This window comes from Ascaphus truei, chromosome 11 (genome assembly GCF_040206685.1).
Source record: "Ascaphus truei isolate aAscTru1 chromosome 11, aAscTru1.hap1, whole genome shotgun sequence".
Classification (NCBI taxonomy): Eukaryota; Metazoa; Chordata; class Amphibia; order Anura; family Ascaphidae; genus Ascaphus; species Ascaphus truei.
This window is the reverse complement of record NC_134493.1, coordinates 51,549,337-51,571,719: the sequence shown is the minus strand read 5'-3', so window position 1 is coordinate 51,571,719 and position 22,383 is coordinate 51,549,337.

The window sequence follows — 22,383 nt, the reverse complement described above, 5'->3', positions numbered from 1 at the left end:
TCTGTGGTGTTAGAACCCTATTTGAAATCCTGGATTTCAAATGAGAAGATTTTTCCCAACTAGTCTCTGAGATGTTTTTTTGACCAAAGAACTGCCATTTTTGACAAAAACTGAAACCTTTCAAAAATGTTCCAAACATAGTTAAAATTACTCTACAATATCAATCTTTAAATTCTGTGGTGTTAGAACCCTATTTGAACTCCTGGATTTCAAATGAGAAGATTTTTCCAAACTAGTCTTTGAGAAGTTTTTTTGACCAAAGAACTGTCATTTTTGAGAAAAATTAAATCTTTCAAAAATATTTCAAACATAGTTTAAATGATTCTACAATATCAATCTTCAAGTTCTGTGGCGTTCGAAATCAATTTGGACAACTGGATTTCAACTGAGAAGATGTTTTCCAACTTGTCTTTGAGATTTTTTTTGACCAAAGAACTGCCATTTTTGACAAAAACTGAAACCTTTCAAAAATGTTCCAAACATAGTTAAAATTACTCTACAATATCAATCTTTAAATTCTGTGGTGTTAGAACCCTATTTGAACTCCGGGATTTCAAATGAGAAGATGTTTCCCAACTAGTCTCTGAGATGTTTTTTTGACCAAAGAACTGTCATTTTTGAGAAAAAAATAAATCTTTCAAAAATATTTCAAACATAGTTTAAATGATTCTACAATATCAATCTTCAAGTTCTGTGGCGTTCGAAATCAATTTGGACAACTGGATTTCAACTGAGAAGATGTTTTCCAACTTGTCTTTGAGATTTTTTTTGACCAAAGAACTGCCATTTTTGACAAAAACTGAAACCTTTCAAAAATGTTCCAAACATAGTTAAAATTACTCTACAATATCAATCTTTAAATTCTGTGGTGTTAGAACCCTATTTGAACTCCTGGATTTCAAATGAGAAGATTTTTCCCAACTAGTCTCTGAGATGTTTTTTTGACCAAAGAACTGTAATTTTTGAGAAAAATTAAATCTTTCAAAAATATTTCAAACATAGTTTAAATGATTCTACAATATCAATCTTTAAGTTCTGTGGCGTTAGAAATCTATTTGGACAACTGGATTTCAAATGAGAAGATGTTTTCCAACTTGTCTTTGAGATTTTTTTTGACCAAAGAACTGCCATTTTTGACAAAAACTGAAACCTTTCAAAAATGTTCCAAACATAGTTAAAATTACTCTACAATATCAATCTTTAAATTCTGTGGTGTTAGAACCCTATTTGAACTCCTGGATTTCAAATGAGAAGATTTTTCCCAACTAGTCTCTGAGATTTTTTTTGACCAAAGAACTGTCATTTTTGAGAAAAAATTAAATCTTTCAAAAATATTTCAATGATTCTACAATATCAATCTTCAAGTTCTGTGGCGTTCGAAATCTATTTGGACAACTGGATTTCAACTGAGAAGATGTTTTCCAACTTGTCTTTGAGATTTTTTTTGACCAAAGAACTGCCATTTTTGACAAAAACTGAAACCTTTCAAAAATGTTCCAAACATAGTTAAAATTACTCTACAATATCAATCTTTAAATTCTGTGGTGTTAGAACCCTATTTGAACTCCTGGATTTCAAATGAGAAGATTTTTCCCAACTAGTCTCTGAGATTTTTTTTGACCAAAGAACTGTCATTTTTGAGAAAAAATTAAATCTTTCAAAAATATTTCAATGATTCTACAATATCAATCTTCAAGTTCTGTGGCGTTCGAAATCTATTTGGACAACTGGATTTCAACTGAGAAGATGTTTTCCAACTTGTCTTTGAGATTTTTTTTGACCAAAGAACTGCCATTTTTGACAAAAACTGAAACCTTTCAAAAATGTTCCAAACATAGTTAAAATTACTCTACAATATCAATCTTAAAATTCTGTGGTGTTAGAACCCTATTTGAAATCCTGGATTTCAAATGAGAAGATTTTTCCCAACTAGTCTCTGAGATGTTTTTTTGACCAAAGAACTGCCATTTTTGACAAAAACTGAAACCTTTCAAAAATGTTCCAAACATAGTTAAAATTACTCTACAATATCAATCTTTAAATTCTGTGGTGTTAGAACCCTATTTGAACTCCTGGATTTCAAATGAGAAGATTTTTCCCAACTAGTCTTTGAGATGTTTTTTTGACCAAAGAACTGTCATTTTTGAGAAAAATTAAATCTTTCAAAAATATTTCAAACATAGTTTAAATGATTCTACAATATCAATCTTCAAGTTCTGTGGCGTTCAAAATCAATTTGGACAACTGGATTTCAACTGAGAAGATGTTTTCCAACTTGTCTTTGAGATTTTTTTTGACCAAAGAACTGCCATTTTTGACAAAAACTGAAACCTTTCAAAAATGTTCCAAACATAGTTAAAATTACTCTACAATATCAATCTTTAAATTCTGTGGTGTTAGAACCTTATTTGAACTCCTGGATTTCAAATGAGAAGATTTTTCCCAACTAGTCTCTGAGATTTTTTTTGACCAAAGAACTGTCATTTTTGAGAAAAAATTAAATCTTTCAAAAATATTTCAAACATAGTTTAAATGATTCTACAATATCAATCTTCAAGTTCTGTGGCGTTCGAAATCTATTTGGACAACTGGATTTCAACTGAGAAGATGTTTTCCAACTTGTCTTTGAGATTTTTTTTGACCAAAGAACTGCCATTTTTGACAAAAACTGAAACCTTTCAAAAATGTTCCAAACATAGTTAAAATTACTCTACAATATCAATCTTTAAATTCTGTGGTGTTAGAACCCTATTTGAACTCCGGGATTTCAAATGAGAAGATTTTTCCCAACTTGTCTCTGAGATGTTTTTTTGACCAAAGAACTGTCATTTTTGAGAAAAAAATAAATCTTTCAAAAATATTTCAATGATTCTACAATATCAATCTTCAAGTTCTGTGGCGTTCGAAATCTATTTGGACAACTGGATTTCAACTGAGAAGATGTTTTCCAACTTGTCTTTGAGATTTTTTTTGACCAAAGAACTGCCATTTTTGACAAAAACTGAAACCTTTCAAAAATGTTCCAAACATAGTTAAAATTACTCTACAATATCAATCTTTAAATTCTGTGGTGTTAGAACCCTATTTGAAATCCTGGATTTCAAATGAGAAGATTTTTCCCAACTAGTCTCTGAGATGTTTTTTTGACCAAAGAACTGCCATTTTTGACAAAAACTGAAACCTTTCAAAAATGTTCCAAACATAGTTAAAATTACTCTACAATATCAATCTTTAAATTCTGTGGTGTTAGAACCCTATTTGAACTCCTGGATTTCAAATGAGAAGATTTTTCCCAACTAGTATTTGAGATGTTTTTTTGACCAAAGAACTGTCATTTTTGAGAAAAATTAAATCTTTCAAAAATATTTCAAACATAGTTTAAATGATTCTACAATATCAATCTTCAAGTTCTGTGGCGTTCGAAATCAATTTGGACAACTGGATTTCAACTGAGAAGATGTTTTCCAACTTGTCTTTGAGATTTTTTTTGACCAAAGAACTGCCATTTTTGACAAAAACTGAAACCTTTCAAAAATGTTCCAAACATAGTTAAAATTACTCTACAATATCAATCTTTAAATTCTGTGGTGTTAGAACCCTATTTGAACTCCTGGATTTCAAATGAGAAGATTTTTCCCAACTAGTCTCTGAGATGTTTTTTTGACCAAAGAACTGTCATTTTTGAGAAAAATTAAATCTTTCAAAAATATTTCAAACATAGTTTAAATGATTCTACAATATCAATCTTCAAGTTCTGTGGCGTTCGAAATCTATTTGGACAACTGGATTTCAACTGAGAAGATGTTTTCCAACTTGTCTTTGAGATTTTTTTTGACCAAAGAACTGCCATTTTTGACAAAAACTGAAACCTTTCAAAAATGTTCCAAACATAGTTAAAATTACTCTACAATATCAATCTTTAAATTCTGTGGTGTTAGAACCCTATTTGAACTCCGGGATTTCAAATGAGAAGATTTTTCCCAACTAGTCTCTGAGATATTTTTTTGACCAAAGAACTGTCATTTTTGAGAAAAAAATAAATCTTTCAAAAATATTTCAAACATAGTTTAAATGATTCTACAATATCAATCTTCAAGTTCTGTGGCGTTCGAAATCTATTTGGACAACTGGATTTCAACTGAGAAGATGTTTTCCAACTTGTCTTTGAGATTTTTTTTGACCAAAGAACTGCCATTTTTGACAAAAACTGAAACCTTTCAAAAATGTTCCAAACATAGTTAAAATTACTCTACAATATCAATCTTTAAATTCTGTGGTGTTAGAACCCTATTTGAAATCCTGGATTTCAAATGAGAAGATTTTTCCCAACTAGTCTCTGAGATGTTTTTTTGACCAAAGAACTGCCATTTTTGACAAAAACTGAAACCTTTCAAAAATGTTCCAAACATAGTTAAAATTACTCTACAATATCAATCTTTAAATTCTGTGGTGTTAGAACCCTATTTGAACTCCGGGATTTCAAATGAGAAGATTTTTCCCAACTAGTCTCTGAGATGTTTTTTTGACCAAAGAACTGTCATTTTTGAGAAAAAAATAAATCTTTCAAAAATATTTCAATGATTCTACAATATCAATCTTCAAGTTCTGTGGCGTTCGAAATCAATTTGGACAACTGGATTTCAACTGAGAAGATGTTTTCCAACTTGTCTTTGAGATTTTTTTTGACCAAAGAACTGCCATTTTTGACAAAAACTGAAACCTTTCAAAAATGTTCCAAACATAGTTAAAATTACTCTACAATATCAATCTTTAAATTCTGTGGTGTTAGAACCCTATTTGAACTCCGGGATTTCAAATGAGAAGATTTTTCCCAACTAGTCTCTGAGATGTTTTTTTGACCAAAGAACTGCCATTTTTGACAAAAACTGAAACCTTTCAAAAATGTTCCAAACATAGTTAAAATTACTCTACAATATCAATCTTTAAATTCTGTGGTGTTAGAACCCTATTTGAACTCCTGGATTTCAAATGAGAAGATTTTTCCCAACTAGTCTTTGAGATGTTTTTTTGACCAAAGAACTGTCATTTTTGAGAAAAATTAAATCTTTCAAAAATATTTCAAACATAGTTTAAATGATTCTACAATATCAATCTTCAAGTTCTGTGGCGTTCGAAATCAATTTGGACAACTGGATTTCAACTGAGAAGATGTTTTCCAACTTGTCTTTGAGATTTTTTTTGACCAAAGAACTGCCATTTTTGACAAAAACTGAAACCTTTCAAAAATGTTCCAAACATAGTTAAAATTACTCTACAATATCAATCTTTAAATTCTGTGGTGTTAGAACCCTATTTGAACTCCTGGATTTCAAATGAGAAGATTTTTCCCAACTAGTCTCTGAGATTTTTTTTGACCAAAGAACTGTCATTTTTGAAAAAAAATTAAATCTTTCAAAAATATTTCAAACATAGTTTAAATGATTCTACAATATCAATCTTCAAGTTCTGTGGCGTTCGAAATCTATTTGGACAACTGGATTTCAACTGAGAAGATGTTTTCCAACTTGTCTTTGAGATTTTTTTTGACCAAAGAACTGCCATTTTTGACAAAAACTGAAACCTTTCAAAAATGTTCCAAACATAGTTAAAATTACTCTACAATATCAATCTTTAAATTCTGTGGTGTTAGAACCCTATTTGAACTCCGGGATTTCAAATGAGAAGATTTTTCCCAACTAGTCTCTGAGATATTTTTTTGACCAAAGAACTGTCATTTTTGAGAAAAAAATAAATCTTTCAAAAATATTTCAAACATAGTTTAAATGATTCTACAATATCAATCTTCAAGTTCTGTGGCGTTCGAAATCTATTTGGACAACTGGATTTCAACTGAGAAGATGTTTTCCAACTTGTCTTTGAGATTTTTTTTGACCAAAGAACTGCCATTTTTGACAAAAACTGAAACCTTTCAAAAATGTTCCAAACATAGTTAAAATTACTCTACAATATCAATCTTTAAATTCTGTGGTGTTAGAACCCTATTTGAAATCCTGGATTTCAAATGAGAAGATTTTTCCCAACTAGTCTCTGAGATGTTTTTTTGACCAAAGAACTGCCATTTTTGACAAAAACTGAAACCTTTCAAAAATGTTCCAAACATAGTTAAAATTACTCTACAATATCAATCTTTAAATTCTGTGGTGTTAGAACCCTATTTGAACTCCGGGATTTCAAATGAGAAGATTTTTCCCAACTAGTCTCTGAGATGTTTTTTTGACCAAAGAACTGTCATTTTTGAGAAAAAAATAAATCTTTCAAAAATATTTCAATGATTCTACAATATCAATCTTCAAGTTCTGTGGCGTTCGAAATCTATTTGGACAACTGGATTTCAACTGAGAAGATGTTTTCCAACTTGTCTTTGAGATTTTTTTTGACCAAAGAACTGCCATTTTTGACAAAAACTGAAACCTTTCAAAAATGTTCCAAACATAGTTAAAATTACTCTACAATATCAATCTTTAAATTCTGTGGTGTTAGAACCCTATTTGAACTCCGGGATTTCAAATGAGAATATTTTTCCCAACTAGTCTTTGAGATGTTTTTTTGACCAAAGAACTGTCATTTTTGAGAAAAATTAAATCTTTCAAAAATATTTCAAACATAGTTTAAATGATTCTACAATATCAATCTTCAAGTTCTGTGGCGTTCGAAATCAATTTGGACAACTGGATTTCAACTGAGAAGATGTTTTCCAACTTGTCTTTGAGATTTTTTTTGACCAAAGAACTGCCATTTTTGACAAAAACTGAAACCTTTCAAAAATGTTCCAAACATAGTTAAAATTACTCTACAATATCAATCTTTAAATTCTGTGGTGTTAGAACCCTATTTGAACTCCTGGATTTCAAATGAGAAGATTTTTCCCAACTAGTCTCTGAGATTTTTTTTGACCAAAGAACTGTCATTTTTGAAAAAAAAATAAATCTTTCAAAAATATTTCAAACATAGTTTAAATGATTCTACAATATCAATCTTCAAGTTCTGTGGCGTTCGAAATCTATTTGGACAACTGGATTTCAACTGAGAAGATGTTTTCCAACTTGTCTTTGAGATTTTTTTTGACCAAAGAACTGCCATTTTTGACAAAAACTGAAACCTTTCAAAAATGTTCCAAACATAGTTAAAATTACTCTACAATATCAATCTTTAAATTCTGTGGTGTTAGAACCCTATTTGAACTCCGGGATTTCAAATGAGAAGATTTTTCCCAACTAGTCTCTGAGATGTTTTTTTGACCAAAGAACTGCCATTTTTGACAAAAACTGAAACCTTTCAAAAATGTTCCAAACATAGTTAAAATTACTCTACAATATCAATCTTTAAATTCTGTGGTGTTAGAACCCTATTTGAACTCCTGGATTTCAAATGAGAAGATTTTTCCCAACTAGTCTCTGAGATTTTTTTTGACCAAAGAACTGTCATTTTTGAAAAAAAATTAAATCTTTCAAAAATATTTCAAACATAGTTTAAATGATTCTACAATATCAATCTTCAAGTTCTGTGGCGTTCGAAATCTATTTGGACAACTGGATTTCAACTGAGAAGATGTTTTCCAACTTGTCTTTGAGATTTTTTTTGACCAAAGAACTGCCATTTTTGACAAAAACTGAAACCTTTCAAAAATGTTCCAAACATAGTTAAAATTACTCTACAATATCAATCTTTAAATTCTGTGGTGTTAGAACCCTATTTGAACTCCGGGATTTCAAATGAGAATATTTTTCCCAACTAGTCTCTGAGATGTTTTTTTGACCAAAGAACTGTCATTTTTGAGAAAAAAATAAATCTTTCAAAAATATTTCAATGATTCTACAATATCAATCTTCAAGTTCTGTGGCGTTCGAAATCTATTTGGACAACTGGATTTCAACTGAGAAGATGTTTTCCAACTTGTCTTTGAGATTTTTTTTGACCAAAGAACTGCCATTTTTGACAAAAACTGAAACCTTTCAAAAATGTTCCAAACATAGTTAAAATTACTCTACAATATCAATCTTTAAATTCTGTGGTGTTAGAACCCTATTTGAACTCCGGGATTTCAAATGAGAATATTTTTCCCAACTAGTCTCTGAGATGTTTTTTTGACCAAAGAACTGTCATTTTTGAGAAAAATTAAATCTTTCAAAAATATTTCAAACATAGTTTAAATGATTCTACAATATCAATCTTCAAGTTCTGTGGCGTTCGAAATCAATTTGGACAACTGGATTTCAACTGAGAAGATGTTTTCCAACTTGTCTTTGAGATTTTTTTTGACCAAAGAACTGCCATTTTTGACAAAAACTGAAACCTTTCAAAAATGTTCCAAACATAGTTAAAATTACTCTACAATATCAATCTTTAAATTCTGTGGTGTTAGAACCCTATTTGAACTCCTGGATTTCAAATGAGAAGATTTTTCCCAACTAGTCTCTGAGATTTTTTTTGACCAAAGAACTGTCATTTTTGAAAAAAAAATAAATCTTTCAAAAATATTTCAAACATAGTTTAAATGATTCTACAATATCAATCTTCAAGTTCTGTGGCGTTCGAAATCTATTTGGACAACTGGATTTCAACTGAGAAGATGTTTTCCAACTTGTCTTTGAGATTTTTTTTGACCAAAGAACTGCCATTTTTGACAAAAACTGAAACCTTTCAAAAATGTTCCAAACATAGTTAAAATTACTCTACAATATCAATCTTTAAATTCTGTGGTGTTAGAACCCTATTTGAACTCCGGGATTTCAAATGAGAAGATTTTTCCCAACTAGTCTCTGAGATGTTTTTTTGACCAAAGAACTGCCATTTTTGACAAAAACTGAAACCTTTCAAAAATGTTCCAAACATAGTTAAAATTACTCTACAATATCAATCTTTAAATTCTGTGGTGTTAGAACCCTATTTGAACTCCTGGATTTCAAATGAGAAGATTTTTCCCAACTAGTCTCTGAGATTTTTTTTGACCAAAGAACTGTCATTTTTGAAAAAAAATTAAATCTTTCAAAAATATTTCAAACATAGTTTAAATGATTCTACAATATCAATCTTCAAGTTCTGTGGCGTTCGAAATCTATTTGGACAACTGGATTTCAACTGAGAAGATGTTTTCCAACTTGTCTTTGAGATTTTTTTTGACCAAAGAACTGCCATTTTTGACAAAAACTGAAACCTTTCAAAAATGTTCCAAACATAGTTAAAATTACTCTACAATATCAATCTTTAAATTCTGTGGTGTTAGAACCCTATTTGAACTCCGGGATTTCAAATGAGAATATTTTTCCCAACTAGTCTCTGAGATGTTTTTTTGACCAAAGAACTGTCATTTTTGAGAAAAAAATAAATCTTTCAAAAATATTTCAATGATTCTACAATATCAATCTTCAAGTTCTGTGGCGTTCAAAATCTATTTGGACAACTGGATTTCAACTGAGAAGATGTTTTCCAACTTGTCTTTGAGATTTTTTTTGACCAAAGAACTGCCATTTTTGACAAAAACTGAAACCTTTCAAAAATGTTCCAAACATAGTTAAAATTACTCTACAATATCAATCTTTAAATTCTGTGGTGTTAGAACCCTATTTGAACTCCGGGATTTCAAATGAGAAGATTTTTCCCAACTAGTCTCTGAGATGTTTTTTTGACCAAAGAACTGTCATTTTTGAGAAAAAAATAAATCTTTCAAAAATATTTCAATGATTCTACAATATCAATCTTCAAGTTCTGTGGCGTTCGAAATCTATTTGGACAACTGGATTTCAACTGAGAAGATGTTTTCCAACTTGTCTTTGAGATTTTTTTTGACCAAAGAACTGCCATTTTGACAAAAACTGAAACCTTTCAAAAATGTTCCAAACATAGTTAAAATTACTCTACAATATCAATCTTTAAATTCTGTGGTGTTAGAACCCTATTTGAACTCCGGGATTTCAAATGAGAAGATTTTTCCCAACTAGTCTCTGAGATATTTTTTTGACCAAAGAACTGTCATTTTTGAGAAAAAAATAAATCTTTCAAAAATATTTCAAACATAGTTTAAATGATTCTACAATATCAATCTTCAAGTTCTGTGGCGTTCGAAATCTATTTGGACAACTGGATTTCAACTGAGAAGATGTTTTCCAACTTGTCTTTGAGATTTTTTTTGACCAAAGAACTGCCATTTTTGACAAAAACTGAAACCTTTCAAAAATGTTCCAAACATAGTTAAAATTACTCTACAATATCAATCTTTAAATTCTGTGGTGTTAGAACCCTATTTGAAATCCTGGATTTCAAATGAGAAGATTTTTCCCAACTAGTCTCTGAGATGTTTTTTTGACCAAAGAACTGCCATTTTTGACAAAAACTGAAACCTTTCAAAAATGTTCCAAACATAGTTAAAATTACTCTACAATATCAATCTTTAAATTCTGTGGTGTTAGAACCCTATTTGAACTCCGGGATTTCAAATGAGAAGATTTTTCCCAACTAGTCTTTGAGATGTTTTTTTGACCAAAGAACTGTCATTTTTGAGAAAAATTAAATCTTTCAAAAATATTTCAAACATAGTTTAAATGATTCTACAATATCAATCTTCAAGTTCTGTGGCGTTCGAAATCAATTTGGACAACTGGATTTCAACTGAGAAGATGTTTTCCAACTTGTCTTTGAGATTTTTTTTGACCAAAGAACTGCCATTTTTGACAAAAACTGAAACCTTTCAAAAATGTTCCAAACATAGTTAAAATTACTCTACAATATCAATCTTTAAATTCTGTGGTGTTAGAACCCTATTTGAACTCCTGGATTTCAAATGAGAAGATTTTTCCCAACTAGTCTCTGAGATTTTTTTTGACCAAAGAACTGTCATTTTTGAAAAAAAAATAAATCTTTCAAAAATATTTCAAACATAGTTTAAATGATTCTACAATATCAATCTTCAAGTTCTGTGGCGTTCGAAATCTATTTGGACAACTGGATTTCAACTGAGAAGATGTTTTCCAACTTGTCTTTGAGATTTTTTTTGACCAAAGAACTGCCATTTTTGACAAAAACTGAAACCTTTCAAAAATGTTCCAAACATAGTTAAAATTACTCTACAATATCAATCTTTAAATTCTGTGGTGTTAGAACCCTATTTGAACTCCGGGATTTCAAATGAGAAGATTTTTCCCAACTAGTCTCTGAGATGTTTTTTTGACCAAAGAACTGCCATTTTTGACAAAAACTGAAACCTTTCAAAAATGTTCCAAACATAGTTAAAATTACTCTACAATATCAATCTTTAAATTCTGTGGTGTTAGAACCCTATTTGAACTCCTGGATTTCAAATGAGAAGATTTTTCCCAACTAGTCTCTGAGATTTTTTTTGACCAAAGAACTGTCATTTTTGAAAAAAAATTAAATCTTTCAAAAATATTTCAAACATAGTTTAAATGATTCTACAATATCAATCTTCAAGTTCTGTGGCGTTCGAAATCTATTTGGACAACTGGATTTCAACTGAGAAGATGTTTTCCAACTTGTCTTTGAGATTTTTTTTGACCAAAGAACTGCCATTTTTGACAAAAACTGAAACCTTTCAAAAATGTTCCAAACATAGTTAAAATTACTCTACAATATCAATCTTTAAATTCTGTGGTGTTAGAACCCTATTTGAACTCCGGGATTTCAAATGAGAATATTTTTCCCAACTAGTCTCTGAGATGTTTTTTTGACCAAAGAACTGTCATTTTTGAGAAAAAAATAAATCTTTCAAAAATATTTCAATGATTCTACAATATCAATCTTCAAGTTCTGTGGCGTTCGAAATCTATTTGGACAACTGGATTTCAACTGAGAAGATGTTTTCCAACTTGTCTTTGAGATTTTTTTTGACCAAAGAACTGCCATTTTTGACAAAAACTGAAACCTTTCAAAAATGTTCCAAACATAGTTAAAATTACTCTACAATATCAATCTTTAAATTCTGTGGTGTTAGAACCCTATTTGAACTCCGGGATTTCAAATGAGAATATTTTTCCCAACTAGTCTCTGAGATGTTTTTTTGACCAAAGAACTGTCATTTTTGAGAAAAATTAAATCTTTCAAAAATATTTCAAACATAGTTTAAATGATTCTACAATATCAATCTTCAAGTTCTGTGGCGTTCGAAATCAATTTGGACAACTGGATTTCAACTGAGAAGATGTTTTCCAACTTGTCTTTGAGATTTTTTTTGACCAAAGAACTGCCATTTTTGACAAAAACTGAAACCTTTCAAAAATGTTCCAAACATAGTTAAAATTACTCTACAATATCAATCTTTAAATTCTGTGGTGTTAGAACCCTATTTGAACTCCTGGATTTCAAATGAGAAGATTTTTCCCAACTAGTCTCTGAGATTTTTTTTGACCAAAGAACTGTCATTTTTGAAAAAAAAATAAATCTTTCAAAAATATTTCAAACATAGTTTAAATGATTCTACAATATCAATCTTCAAGTTCTGTGGCGTTCGAAATCTATTTGGACAACTGGATTTCAACTGAGAAGATGTTTTCCAACTTGTCTTTGAGATTTTTTTTGACCAAAGAACTGCCATTTTTGACAAAAACTGAAACCTTTCAAAAATGTTCCAAACATAGTTAAAATTACTCTACAATATCAATCTTTAAATTCTGTGGTGTTAGAACCCTATTTGAACTCCGGGATTTCAAATGAGAAGATTTTTCCCAACTAGTCTCTGAGATGTTTTTTTGACCAAAGAACTGCCATTTTTGACAAAAACTGAAACCTTTCAAAAATGTTCCAAACATAGTTAAAATTACTCTACAATATCAATCTTTAAATTCTGTGGTGTTAGAACCCTATTTGAACTCCTGGATTTCAAATGAGAAGATTTTTCCCAACTAGTCTCTGAGATTTTTTTTGACCAAAGAACTGTCATTTTTGAAAAAAAATTAAATCTTTCAAAAATATTTCAAACATAGTTTAAATGATTCTACAATATCAATCTTCAAGTTCTGTGGCGTTCGAAATCTATTTGGACAACTGGATTTCAACTGAGAAGATGTTTTCCAACTTGTCTTTGAGATTTTTTTTGACCAAAGAACTGCCATTTTTGACAAAAACTGAAACCTTTCAAAAATGTTCCAAACATAGTTAAAATTACTCTACAATATCAATCTTTAAATTCTGTGGTGTTAGAACCCTATTTGAACTCCGGGATTTCAAATGAGAATATTTTTCCCAACTAGTCTCTGAGATGTTTTTTTGACCAAAGAACTGTCATTTTTGAGAATAAAATAAATCTTTCAAAAATATTTCAATGATTCTACAATATCAATCTTCAAGTTCTGTGGCGTTCAAAATCTATTTGGACAACTGGATTTCAACTGAGAAGATGTTTTCCAACTTGTCTTTGAGATTTTTTTTGACCAAAGAACTGCCATTTTTGACAAAAACTGAAACCTTTCAAAAATGTTCCAAACATAGTTAAAATTACTCTACAATATCAATCTTTAAATTCTGTGGTGTTAGAACCCTATTTGAACTCCGGGATTTCAAATGAGAATATTTTTCCCAACTAGTCTCTGAGATGTTTTTTTGACCAAAGAACTGTCATTTTTGAGAAAAAAATAAATCTTTCAAAAATATTTCAATGATTCTACAATATCAATCTTCAAGTTCTGTGGCGTTCGAAATCTATTTGGACAACTGGATTTCAACTGAGAAGATGTTTTCCAACTTGTCTTTGAGATTTTTTTTGACCAAAGAACTGCCATTTTGACAAAAACTGAAACCTTTCAAAAATGTTCCAAACATAGTTAAAATTACTCTACAATATCAATCTTTAAATTCTGTGGTGTTAGAACCCTATTTGAACTCCGGGATTTCAAATGAGAAGATTTTTCCCAACTAGTCTCTGAGATATTTTTTTGACCAAAGAACTGTCATTTTTGAGAAAAAAATAAATCTTTCAAAAATATTTCAAACATAGTTTAAATGATTCTACAATATCAATCTTCAAGTTCTGTGGCGTTCGAAATCTATTTGGACAACTGGATTTCAACTGAGAAGATGTTTTCCAACTTGTCTTTGAGATTTTTTTTGACCAAAGAACTGCCATTTTTGACAAAAACTGAAACCTTTCAAAAATGTTCCAAACATAGTTAAAATTACTCTACAATATCAATCTTTAAATTCTGTGGTGTTAGAACCCTATTTGAAATCCTGGATTTCAAATGAGAAGATTTTTCCCAACTAGTCTCTGAGATGTTTTTTTGACCAAAGAACTGCCATTTTTGACAAAAACTGAAACCTTTCAAAAATGTTCCAAACATAGTTAAAATTACTCTACAATATCAATCTTTAAATTCTGTGGTGTTAGAACCCTATTTGAACTCCGGGATTTCAAATGAGAAGATTTTTCCCAACTAGTCTCTGAGATGTTTTTTTGACCAAAGAACTGTCATTTTTGAGAAAAAAATAAATCTTTCAAAAATATTTCAATGATTCTACAATATCAATCTTCAAGTTCTGTGGCGTTCGAAATCTATTTGGACAACTGGATTTCAACTGAGAAGATGTTTTCCAACTTGTCTTTGAGATTTTTTTTGACCAAAGAACTGCCATTTTTGACAAAAACTGAAACCTTTCAAAAATGTTCCAAACATAGTTAAAATTACTCTACAATATCAATCTTTAAATTCTGTGGTGTTAGAACCCTATTTGAAATCCTGGATTTCAAATGAGAAGATTTTTCCCAACTAGTCTCTGAGATGTTTTTTTGACCAAAGAACTGCCATTTTTGACAAAAACTGAAACCTTTCAAAAATGTTCCAAACATAGTTAAAATTACTCTACAATATCAATCTTTAAATTCTGTGGTGTTAGAACCCTATTTGAACTCCGGGATTTCAAATGAGAAGATTTTTCCCAACTAGTCTTTGAGATGTTTTTTTGACCAAAGAACTGTCATTTTTGAGAAAAATTAAATCTTTCAAAAATATTTCAAACATAGTTTAAATGATTCTACAATATCAATCTTCAAGTTCTGTGGCGTTCGAAATCAATTTGGACAACTGGATTTCAACTGAGAAGATGTTTTCCAACTTGTCTTTGAGATTTTTTTTGACCAAAGAACTGCCATTTTTGACAAAAACTGAAACCTTTCAAAAATGTTCCAAACATAGTTAAAATTACTCTACAATATCAATCTTTAAATTCTGTGGTGTTAGAACCCTATTTGAACTCCTGGATTTCAAATGAGAAGATTTTTCCCAACTAGTCTCTGAGATTTTTTTTGACCAAAGAACTGTCATTTTTGGAAAAAAAATAAATCTTTCAAAAATATTTCAAACATAGTTTAAATGATTCTACAATATCAATCTTCAAGTTCTGTGGCGTTCGAAATCTATTTGGACAACTGGATTTCAACTGAGAAGATGTTTTCCAACTTGTCTTTGAGATTTTTTTTGACCAAAGAACTGCCATTTTTGACAAAAACTGAAACCTTTCAAAAATGTTCCAAACATAGTTAAAATTACTCTACAATATCAATCTTTAAATTCTGTGGTGTTAGAACCCTATTTGAACTCCGGGATTTCAAATGAGAAGATTTTTCCCAACTAGTCTCTGAGATGTTTTTTTGACCAAAGAACTGCCATTTTTGACAAAAACTGAAACCTTTCAAAAATGTTCCAAACATAGTTAAAATTACTCTACAATATCAATCTTTAAATTCTGTGGTGTTAGAACCCTATTTGAACTCCTGGATTTCAAATGAGAAGATTTTTCCCAACTAGTCTTTGAGATGTTTTTTTGACCAAAGAACTGTCATTTTTGAGAAAAATTAAATCTTTCAAAAATATTTCAAACATAGTTTAAATGATTCTACAATATCAATCTTCAAGTTCTGTGGCGTTCGAAATCAATTTGGACAACTGGATTTCAACTGAGAAGATGTTTTCCAACTTGTCTTTGAGATTTTTTTTGACCAAAGAACTGCCATTTTTGACAAAAACTGAAACCTTTCAAAAATGTTCCAAACATAGTTAAAATTACTCTACAATATCAATCTTTAAATTCTGTGGTGTTAGAACCCTATTTGAACTCCTGGATTTCAAATGAGAAGATTTTTCCCAACTAGTCTCTGAGATTTTTTTTGACCAAAGAACTGTCATTTTTGAAAAAAAATTAAATCTTTCAAAAATATTTCAAACATAGTTTAAATGATTCTACAATATCAATCTTCAAGTTCTGTGGCGTTCGAAATCTATTTGGACAACTGGATTTCAACTGAGAAGATGTTTTCCAACTTGTCTTTGAGATTTTTTTTGACCAAAGAACTGCCATTTTTGACAAAAACTGAAACCTTTCAAAAATGTTCCAAACATAGTTAAAATTACTCTACAATATCAATCTTTAAATTCTGTGGTGTTAGAACCCTATTTGAACTCCGGGATTTCAAATGAGAATATTTTTCCCAACTAGTCTCTGAGATGTTTTTTTGACCAAAGAACTGTCATTTTTGAGAAAAAAATAAATCTTTCAAAAATATTTCAATGATTCTACAATATCAATCTTCAAGTTCTGTGGCGTTCGAAATCTATTTGGACAACTGGATTTCAACTGAGAAGATGTTTTCCAACTTGTCTTTGAGATTTTTTTTGACCAAAGAACTGCCATTTTTGACAAAAACTGAAACCTTTCAAAAATATTTCAAACATAGTTTAAATGATTCTACAATATCAATCTTCAAGTTCTGTGGCGTTCGAAATCAATTTGGACAACTGGATTTCAACTGAGCAGATGTTTTCCAACTTGTCTTTGAGATTTTGTTTGACCAAAGAACTGCCATTTTTGACAAAAACTGAAACCTTTCAAAAATGTTCCAAACATAGTTAAAATTACTCTACAATATCAATCTTTAAATTCTGTGGTGTTAGAACCCTATTTGAACTCCGGGATTTCAAATGAGAAGATTTTTCCCAACTAGTCTCTGAGATGTTTTTTTGACCAAAGAACTGCCATTTTTGACAAAAACTGAAACCTTTCAAAAATGTTCCAAACATAGTTAAAATTACTCTACAATATCAATCTTTAAATTCTGTGGTGTTAGAACCCTATTTGAACTCCTGGATTTCAAATGAGAAGATTTTTCCCAACTAGTCTCTGAGATGTTTTTTTGACCAAAGAACTGTCATTTTTGAGAAAAATTAAATCTTTCAAAAATATTTCAAACTTAGTTTAAATGATTCTACAATATCAATCTTCAAGTTCTGTGGCGTTCGAAATCTATTTGGACAACTGGATTTCAACTGAGAAGATGTTTTCCAACTTGTCTTTGAGATTTTTTTTGACCAAAGAACTGCCATTTTTGACAAAAACTGAAACCTTTCAAAAATGTTCCAAACATAGTTAAAATTACTCTACAATATCAATCTTTAAATTCTGTGGTGTTAGAACCCTATTTGAAATCCTAGATTTCAAATGAGTAGATTTTTCCCAACTAGTCTCTGAGATGTTTTTTTGACCAAAGAACTGCCATTTTTGACAAAAACTGAAACCTTTCAAAAATGTTCCAAACATAGTTAAAATTACTCTACAATATCAATCTTTAAATTCTGTGGTGTTAGAACCCTATTTGAACTCCGGGATTTCAAATGAGAAGATTTTTCCCAACTAGTCTCTGAGATGTTTTTTTGACCAAAGAACTGTCATTTTTGAGAAAAAAATAAATCTTTCAAAAATATTTCAAACATAGTTTAAATGATTCTACAATATCAATCTTCAAGTTCTGTGGCGTTCGAAATCTATTTGGACAACTGGATTTCAACTGAGAAGATGTTTTCCAACTTGTCTTTGAGATTTTTTTTGACCAAAGAACTGCCATTTTTGACAAAAACTGAAACCTTTCAAAAATGTTCCAAACATAGTTAAAATTACTCTACAATATCAATCTTTAAATTCTGTGGTGTTAGAACCCTATTTGAAATCCTGGATTTCAAATGAGAAGATTTTTCCCAACTAGTCTCTGAGATGTTTTTTTGACCAAAGAACTGCCATTTTTGACAAAAACTGAAACCTTTCAAAAATGTTCCAAACATAGTTAAAATTACTCTACAATATCAATCTTTAAATTCTGTGGTGTTAGAACCCTATTTGAACTCCTGGATTTCAAATGAGAAGATTTTTCCCAACTAGTCTCTGAGATGTTTTTTTGACCAAAGAACTGTCATTTTTGAGAAAAATTAAATCTTTCAAAAATATTTCAAACATAGTTTAAATGATTCTACAATATCAATCTTCAAGTTCTGTGGCGTTCGAAATCAATTTGGACAACTGGATTTCAACTGAGAAGATGTTTTCCAACTTGTCTTTGAGATTTTTTTTGACCAAAGAACTGCCATTTTTGACAAAAACTGAAACCTTTCAAAAATGTTCCAAACATAGTTAAAATTACTCTACAATATCAATCTTTAAATTCTGTGGTGTTAGAACCCTATTTGAACTCCTGGATTTCAAATGAGAAGATTTTTCCCAACTAGTCTCTGAGATTTTTTTTGACCAAAGAACTGTCATTTTTGAAAAAAATTTAAATCTTTCAAAAATATTTCAAACATAGTTTAAATGATTCTACAATATCAATCTTCAAGTTCTGTGGCGTTCGAAATCTATTTGGACAACTGGATTTCAACTGAGAAGATGTTTTCCAACTTGTCTTTGAGATTTTTTTTGACCAAAGAACTGCCATTTTTGACAAAAACTGAAACCTTTCAAAAATGTTCCAAACATAGTTAAAATTACTCTACAATATCAATCTTTAAATTCTGTGGTGTTAGAACCCTATTTGAACTCCGGGATTTCAAATGAGAATATTTTTCCCAACTAGTCTCTGAGATGTTTTTTTGACCAAAGAACTGTCATTTTTGAGAAAAAAATAAATCTTTCAAAAATATTTCAATGATTCTACAATATCAATCTTCAAGTTCTGTGGCGTTCGAAATCTATTTGGACAACTGGATTTCAACTGAGAAGATGTTTTCCAACTTGTCTTTGAGATTTTTTTTGACCAAAGAACTGCCATTTTTGACAAAAACTGAAACCTTTCAAAAATATTTCAAACATAGTTTAAATGATTCTACAATATCAATCTTCAAGTTCTGTGGCGTTCGAAATCAATTTGGACAACTGGATTTCAACTGAGCAGATGTTTTCCAACTTGTCTTTGAGATTTTGTTTGACCAAAGAACTGCCATTTTTGACAAAAACTGAAACCTTTCAAAAATGTTCCAAACATAGTTAAAATTACTCTACAATATCAATCTTTAAATTCTGTGGTGTTAGAACCCTATTTGAACTCCGGGATTTCAAATGAGAAGATTTTTCCCAACTAGTCTCTGAGATGTTTTTTTGACCAAAGAACTGCCATTTTTGACAAAAACTGAAACCTTTCAAAAATGTTCCAAACATAGTTAAAATTACTCTACAATATCAATCTTTAAATTCTGTGGTGTTAGAACCCTATTTGAACTCCTGGATTTCAAATGAGAAGATTTTTCCCAACTAGTCTCTGAGATGTTTTTTTGACCAAAGAACTGTCATTTTTGAGAAAAATTAAATCTTTCAAAAATATTTCAAACTTAGTTTAAATGATTCTACAATATCAATCTTCAAGTTCTGTGGCGTTCGAAATCTATTTGGACAACTGGATTTCAACTGAGAAGATGTTTTCCAACTTGTCTTTGAGATTTTTTTTGACCAAAGAACTGCCATTTTTGACAAAAACTGAAACCTTTCAAAAATGTTCCAAACATAGTTAAAATTACTCTACAATATCAATCTTTAAATTCTGTGGTGTTAGAACCCTATTTGAAATCCTAGATTTCAAATGAGTAGATTTTTCCCAACTAGTCTCTGAGATGTTTTTTTGACCAAAGAACTGCCATTTTTGACAAAAACTGAAACCTTTCAAAAATGTTCCAAACATAGTTAAAATTACTCTACAATATCAATCTTTAAATTCTGTGGTGTTAGAACCCTATTTGAACTCCGGGATTTCAAATGAGAAGATTTTTCCCAACTAGTCTCTGAGATGTTTTTTTGACCAAAGAACTGTCATTTTTGAGAAAAAAATAAATCTTTCAAAAATATTTCAAACATAGTTTAAATGATTCTACAATATCAATCTTCAAGTTCTGTGGCGTTCGAAATCTATTTGGACAACTGGATTTCAACTGAGAAGATGTTTTCCAACTTGTCTTTGAGATTTTTTTTGACCAAAGAACTGCCATTTTTGACAAAAACTGAAACCTTTCAAAAATGTTCCAAACATAGTTAAAATTACTCTACAATATCAATCTTTAAATTCTGTGGTGTTAGAACCCTATTTGAAATCCTGGATTTCAAATGAGAAGATTTTTCCCAACTAGTCTCTGAGATGTTTTTTTGACCAAAGAACTGCCATTTTTGACAAAAACTGAAACCTTTCAAAAATGTTCCAAACATAGTTAAAATTACTCTACAATATCAATCTTTAAATTCTGTGGTGTTAGAACCCTATTTGAACTCCTGGATTTCAAATGAGAAGATTTTTCCCAACTAGTCTCTGAGATGTTTTTTTGACCAAAGAACTGTCATTTTTGAGAAAAATTAAATCTTTCAAAAATATTTCAAACATAGTTTAAATGATTCTACAATATCAATCTTCAAGTTCTGTGGCGTTCGAAATCTATTTGGACAACTGGATTTCAACTGAGAAGATGTTTTCCAACTTGTCTTTGAGATTTTTTTTGACCAAAGAACTGCCATTTTTGACAAAAACTGAAACCTTTCAATAATGTTCCAAACATAGTTAAAATTACTCTACAATATCAATCTTTAAATTCTGTGGTGTTAGAACCCTATTTGAACTCTGGGATTTCAAATGAGAAGATTTTTCCCAACTAGTCTCTGAGATGTTTTTTTGACCAAAGAACTGTCATTTTTGAGAAAAATTAAATCTTTCAAAAATATTTCAAACATAGTTTAAATGATTCTACAATATCAATCTTCAAGTTCTGTGGCGTTCGAAATCTATTTGGACAACTGGATTTCAACTGAGAAGATGTTTTCCAACTTGTCTTTGAGATTTTTTTTGACCAAAGAACTGCCATTTTTGACAAAAACTGAAACCTTTCAATAATGTTCCAAACATAGTTAAAATTACTCTACAATATCAATCTTTAAATTCTGTGGTGTTAGAACCCTATTTGAACTCTGGGATTTCAAATGAGAAGATTTTTCCCAACTAGTCTCTGAGATGTTTTTTTGACCAAAGAACTGTCATTTTGAGAAAAAAATAAATCTTTCAAAAATATTTCAAACATAGTTTAAATGATTCTACAATATCAATCTTCAAGTTCTGTGGCGTTCGAAATCTATTTGGACAACTGGATTTCAACTGAGAAGATGTTTTCCAACTTGTCTTTGAGATTTTTTTTGACCAAAGAACTGCCATTTTTGACAAAAACTGAAACCTTTCAAAAATGTTCCAAACATAGTTAAAATTACTCTACAATATCAATCTTTAAATTCTGTGGTGTTAGAACCCTATTTGAAATCCTGGATTTCAAATGAGAAGATTTTTCCCAATTAGTCTCTGAGATGTTTTTTTGACCAAAGAACTGCCATTTTTGACAAAAACTGAAACCTTTCAAAAATGTTCCAAACATAGTTAAAATTACTCTACAATATCAATCTTTAAATTCTGTGTTGTTAGAACCCTATTTGAACTCCGGGATTTCAAATGAGAAGATTTTTCCCAACTAGTCTCTGAGATGTTTTTTTGACCAAAGAACTGTCATTTTTGAGAAAAAATTAAATCTTTCAAAAATATTTCAAACATAGTTTAAAGCTGCAGTTCAGTCTATATCCTGCATGTGTTTTTTTTTTAATAAATCAGTTCTGTAGTAAGAAATAATACTTTTAGCATTTTCTGTTTTAAAAAAAACAACTTTGAAAGACCAATTTTCTTGTATTCTATTTTAACAGCCATTTGCTAAGGCACTGCCCCTTCATGTCCTGTCACAAACCCAGGCACACCCCTTTGTCAGCACTGCCCTCCCTCTCTCTAAACGTGCACTAGCATCTGGTCACATGATCTTCCTCATAGTACATTCAAGGAAGCTGGAGAAAAGGGATCAGCCATGCATAGCAGCTCGGATAGGCGATTTCAAACTTATTACAGTGTTTATTCCATTCATTGCACGTGTATATAATGTAAAATTGTAATAATTCCATTTATAGCAAACGTGTATATCTGAATATTATTTAGATGTATATGTATGTTACTGAAATGTGGAGTGAGTGTGTAGGTAAATACACACAATACACTTCCACTGTATATATATATATATTATATATATTATATATGTA